This window comes from Periplaneta americana, chromosome 17 (assembly GCF_040183065.1).
Source record: "Periplaneta americana isolate PAMFEO1 chromosome 17, P.americana_PAMFEO1_priV1, whole genome shotgun sequence".
Lineage (NCBI taxonomy): Eukaryota > Metazoa > Arthropoda > Insecta > Blattodea > Blattidae > Periplaneta > Periplaneta americana.
Genome location: NC_091133.1, coordinates 62641495 through 62648381, shown reverse-complemented (window position 1 = coordinate 62648381; position 6887 = coordinate 62641495).

Genomic DNA, 6887 nt, shown 5'->3' with positions numbered 1-6887 from the left:
TTCAGTTCAAAGTGTGTCATGGCTCGCTGTATGCCGTCATGTGGCTAGCCGATGAGCCTAGAGAATTCAATCTTCCTACACTTCTGCAAAGGTGTATTACCTAGGAGGCAGAGAAGTTGCCTTCCAAGTACGGCGTTCATTCTGAAGAGTACGTACCGATGCGTACGATAACGCCGGTAGTGGCAGGAATGTGAACTGTTTGGAAATACGTACTGTCGGGATATGAGGAGAGGGTTAAGACGATTACTTACGCATTTGTTGACATTAACTTCGACGGTCAACATGGACACGGAGTATTTGATTTGTGTTGTGGAATGTTACCGTACGCAACCGATGATAACAAATACCCTGCATACGACTTGCCGGCGCAAAGCACAGTTCGAAAGAGGTTATGGTAGCACACAGACCGCCATCTGTTGCTACGACGTTCAAGTTATACCGTACACGTTCTCAAGTTCAGATTGAAGAACGCCTTGAATAATAGGCAACTTCTCCGACATATAAGCTGAAACTCGCTTCAAATCGGTGACTCAACAACAGTGACGTCATGACACATTTTGAAATGAACACCCAGTATATACTGTGGGAGGGGTCGCACTCTACAGTGCAGTGACGGATTTACAGACAGTTGCGCCACTACACTCCTACCTACCATATGTAATTAGAATAGTCCATTCACGTGATATTTAATTAATCATTTTCAAAGCAATTTCTTAGAAATTGGGATTTATCTCTGTGCATGCTATTTTCAGTTGCGCAAGGAGATGAGCATCGCTAAAGTGGGATCTGTGGCTGGACTTTATAAATTTCATTTTAGACAACAGATGTTCGCACTGTTAGGTTGATGAATACATGAATACATACCGTCATTTTCCATAACTATGGTCCTAGAACACAAATATGGTCACGATACAACCATTCAAAGATCATTGTAGAAGTAACATAGACCATTCGTAGATAGCTGCAGTGACTTGACTTCAAACTACAGTACAGCAAAAATATAGATAAACGAGGTACTACGTTATGGAGTACAAAATTTGAATAGTTGTATCGTGGACAATAGTTATGTTCGAGGACCATAGTTATGGGAAATGACGGTACTCAATATTTTTGAATCAAACTGTCTAAGCAGTGGATATGTAGTACTGGACATCTTTTAAAAAATTTTAGCCCCCAGTAGACCTTCACATTCTGCTTTCAAGAAGCCATCATTCTGCAAATCTAGTACCTCTAACTGAAATTCTGGGATAACATTTTCAATTTAAACATGAAAAGGAGTGGCAAAAATATTGAAATCTTTCTCCATTCTTTGAAAATCACTGAATCTGTGTTCTTTGAACTCGTATAACAGGTGATCTGTTTTAAGAATGTACATATTTAAGTTCGCGTCCTGAATATTTGTAGCTGATCCTAAATATGAGAAATGGAAGAACAGCCTTTCTTATAAGTATGATATCCTCTCGATTCATATGATTCTGTGAAAGACATCATATCACTAGTGGAGCTCCGAAGTACAGCAATCCAGTATAATCCGCCACGTACACGCGCAGTATTTTCATGGAGTGGGGAAAGGGGAAGGTAGGGGGTAAGTTCGATGCTTCGCTGAGCTCTGACATCACTGCGGCAATGTCGCAGGAATGCCCGCCATTGTTCTAGTAGAATAAATTTTAAGTATTATGTGATAAGAAATAGGAAACCGTAGGCCTAATTTGGAAAATGAAATATATTTTTACCCTGTTTGAGGTTCTGGATGATATCTACAGTTCAGACCGATTATTTAGTCCTGATACAGCTCAGCTACGCGAAAGAGGGGAAGTAATAGGAGTAGCGGGGAGAGCTCCGGAGTAGAGATAAGGCGAGCGGTCGGTAAAGGAATGCAGTACAGCTTAATTGTACTAGAAACATACCGCTCTACCGCACACATGACATCCGATCGCTCCGAAGGCGAGTGACTAACCCAAACACCCCTTAGCGTAACTAAATGGACTCGCCTGACCCAGGCGCACATCTCCGGCAACTGTCAGGACTAAATAATCGTACTGTACGTCTATTATCAGGCAGTACATCTCACTTGATATGTTTCAGAAGAAAAACAATGTTTGTATGCATCTGAAGTCTGATTATTGTAATATGTAGCTAATCGGCGATGTATGCAATGGCGCGGGAAAGGAACCGGCCACCCTACCCCATTATCTTCTGGCCTAGTTGCCTCATAAGTGGTGCCATGTTGATATCACTTTTGAGGTTCATACCTGTCTTCGGACAGTTGACTAAACAACAACAAAATGTGTTTTAAATCAATACCAAATAGCCTATCATTATTTGTAAATATAACGTTTTAATGGCAAAGGGTAAAAAAATATGTATTTATGCCATTCTAGCATTATAAAGTTTGTTACTACATCGAAAATATTGCATAATTGACTTACTATGGCTCGCGTGCTGATAAAAACAATGACATATTTGTTATGACGAAATACGGAACACTTGCTATCTTGGTTATCGTTTCTACGAGCAAGAAATGAATTGCAGGACAGAAGGTAACGTATAATTTATTTTCAATCTTTAACAATTTTGTATCACTTTTGCAATATCGCATAAAACAGTTCTGTGATTCAGAGAAACTATATTAACAAAAAAAAAAAAAAAAACATTTGTAACATAACCTGCAAGGCCATCTATTACTCTTTACTCAATTCCAAGGCCAGACGCAACTAATCGATACGAACATATGAAGATAATTTGTCAGCTATGAATCCCGAATTGAATCTCTTTAATAATTTCTTTCCTAATGCTAAGATACCATTAAGCGTTGTATATAAGTTGTGGATAATCTTATTACGACACTCGTGAAAACATTCGCTCGTACCATAATAATCAGGATTATCCACTTGTTGCACCAATAACTAGTCGTATTATATTATAAATCCTAGTCCTGATTGTGATCTTAAATACGAACAGGATTATAAACAAATGATAGGCGGTGAAATTATTGATTTGTTAATGCGTTTCAGAAAATAGCTGACTTAGTAGCCCTAAGTAATATTTAACTATATTACGATTCTCGTAAAAATTTTAATGCCTCTTTTTTATAACTTTGATAATTTGACACCTTTTAACTACTACAGTTACGACAAAAATTAATATACTAATACTGATATATAATATACTGTATGTTAGTTATGATAAAATTATTTCTTTATTTTCAGGCCATTAAACGAATGTTCACTTGAAGCTCTATTAAGGACTAATCATGAAATATTACATCTGTAGTGCTTGGGAAAAGTGACACAAGTCAGTTTCCACAAACCTTTTTTGATAATTTATTGACAACTTACGGAACATCTGTTCGCTTAGAAAAAAATACATAGGTATTCCTTCCATTACAATAATTCATACAGGAAAAAAAAAATCAATCGACATAAACCAGTGTAAGTTGTCAATAAATTATCAAAAAAGGTTTGTGGAAACTGACTTATGTCACTTTTACCAAGCACTGCAGATATAATATCTTCTGGATACTATCCTTTCATAGAGACGTATTATGTGTTATGAAACTGTTAAAAAACAACTGTAAGTGTTATTAATTTGAAAAAAAGAGTCTAAGCATTATCGTATCTGACATAAAAAACCAGATTTCATCAATAAAGAAATAGAGAAAAAATTTAGGAGGTAAAAAGAAAAATTCAGAACAGCCGTGTATGTACATTCCACACAACACACAGTAGAGTTGAACAACGATAAAGCAAGAATAACAGAGCCCGCAAAGTCGAAAATCCGCACGACAGTATTGCCTACGTCATTGACTGCTTGTGAGTGAATCAAGGAAACTTTCAAGACAACGGGAGTGGTCAACTCTCGAAAGTCAAGCAGTCTTGAATCGCCACAGTTGTTTATAACAGACTGAACTTTTATCTATTTTTGCACAACAGCCAAAACTTACTGATGATGAAAAGAGAAACCCTTTTAAAATGTTATATGTAAGGGTTATGTCCTTACTTACTGTATAGGCTATACGGAGCAGAATTCTAAACTTTAACTAAGGCTCATGAAGGAAGAAAGGAATCCACAGAAATGTATGTATTTTTTAATTGCTGTGACAGGATATAGAAAAGTGATCAGAAGTAATTGGAGAATAATTAAATGTAATTGGAGTAGTCCTATACGATAGAATCAAGGAAAATCTAAAGAAATAGCTTAAACATTTCAAAGATTGGAAAAAATTCAATTCCAAAAGGAATAGGTTTTAAACTTAAGAAATTTCCTTGAAATGGAAACATTTCAACTTGACCTAGCCAATGCAGTCGATGAAGATGATTTTATAATTTCTTTTCTCATCCATTACAGTGTGACATGCAACTAATCTTCAACAGTTACCCGTCTAACACTTTTGTTGATGGCTAAGAATTCTTTATATTTTGTATACATGTAAGGGCATTTAAAAGGCTAGTGCACTTCAACAGATACACGACTAACCCTTTTGTTGATCACTAAGAATTCTTTATATTGTACATACAAGTATGGGAATTTTGAAGGCTAGTATACTTCAACAGACAAGTATGGGAATTTAAAAGGCTAGTATACTTCAACAGTTACCCGTCTAACGCTTTTGTTAATGACTAAGAATTCTTTATATATTATTTTACATACAAGTATGGGAATTTAAAAGGCTAGTATACTTCAACAGTTACCCGTCTAATCCTTTTGTTGATGACTAAGAATTCTTTATATATTATTTTACATACAAGTATGGGAATTTAAAAGGCTAGTATACTTCAACAGTTACCCGTCTAACGCTTTTGTTGATGACTAAGAATTCTTTATATATTATTTTACGTACAAGTATGGGAATTTAAAAGGCTAGTATACTTCAACAGTTACCCGTCTAACGCTTTTGTTGATGACTAAGAATTCTTTATATATTATTTTACATACAAGTATGGGAATTTAAAAGGCTAGTATACTTCAAGTTACCTGTCTAACGCTTTTGTTGATGACTAAGAATTCTTTATATTGTACATACAAATATGGGAATTTAAAAGGCTAGTATACTTCAACAGATATCCGTATAACGCTTTTGTTGATGACTAAGAATTCTTTATATTGTACATACAAATATGGGAATTTTAAAGGCTAGTATGCTTCAACAGATATCCGTAAACCGCTTTTGTTGATGACTAAGAATTCTTTATATTGTACATACAAATATGGGAATTTTAAAGGCTAGTATACTTTAACAGATATCCGTATAACGCTTTTGTTGATGACTAAGAATTCTTTATATATTATTTTACATACAAGTATGGGAATTTAAAAGGCAAGTATACTTCAACAGTTACCCGTCTAACGCTTTTGATGATGGCTAAGAATTCTTTATATATTATTTTACATACAAGTATGGGAATTTAAAAGGCTAGTATACTTCAACAGTTACCCGTCTAACGCTTTTGTTGATGACTAAGAATTCTTTATATATTATTTTACATACAAGTATGGGAATTTAAAAGGCTAGTATACTTCAACAGATACCCGTATAACGCTTTTGTTGATGACTAAGAATTCTTTATCATTTTACATACAAGTATGGGAATTAAAAGGCTAGTATACTTCAAGTTACCTGTCTAACGCTTTTGTTGATGACTAAGAATTCTTTATATTGTACATACAGATATGAGAATTTTAAAGGCTAGTATACTTCAACAGATATCCGTATACCGCTTTTGTTGATGACTAAGAATTCTTTATATTGTACATACAAATATGGGAATTTAAAAGGCTAGTATACTTCAACAGATATCCGTATACCGCTTTTGTTGATGACTAAGACTTCTTTATATTGTACATACAAATATGGGAATTTTAAAGGCTAGTATACTTCAACAGATACCCGTATAACGCTTTTGTTGATGACTAAGCATTCTTTATATTGTACATACAAATATGGGAATTTAAAAGGCTAGTATACTTCAACAGATATCCGTATACCGCTTTTGTTGATGACTAAGAATTCTTTATATTGTACATACAAATATGGGAATTTTAAAGGCTAGTATACTTCAACAGATACCCGTATAACGCTTTTGTTGATGACTAAGCATTCTTTATATATTATTTTACATACAAGAATGGGAATTTAAATGCTAGTATACTTCAACAGTCACCCGTTTAACGCTTTTGTTGATGACTAAAGAATTCTTTATATATTATTTTACATAAAAGAATGGGAATTTAAAAGGCTAGTATACTTCAACAGTTACCCGTCTAACGATTTTGTTGATGACTAAGAATTCTTTATCATTTTACATACAAGTATGCGAATTTAAAAGGCTAGTATACTTCAAGTTACCTGTCTAACGCTTTTGTTGATGACTAAGAATTCTTTATATTGTACATACAAATATGGGAATTTTGAAGGCTACTATACTTCAGCAGATACCCATCTAACGCTTTTGATGACTAAGCGTTCTTTATATATTATTTTACATACAAGTATGGGAATTTAAAGGGCTAGTATACTTCAACAGTTACCCGTCTAACGCTTTTGTTGATGACTAAGAATTCTTTATATATTATTTTACATACATGTATGGGAATTTAAAAGGCTAGTATACTTCAACAGTTACCTGTCTAACGCTTTTCTTGATGACTAAGAATTCTTTATATTGTATATACAAATATGGGAATTTAAAAGGCTAGTATACTTAAACAGATATCCGTCTAACGCTTTTGTTTATGACTAAGAATTCTTTATATATTATTTTACATACAAGTATGGGAATTTAAAAGGCTAGTATACTTCAACAGATACCCGTTTAACGCTTTTGTTGATGACTAAAGAATTCTTTATATATTATTTTACATACAAATATGGGAATTTAAAAGGCTAG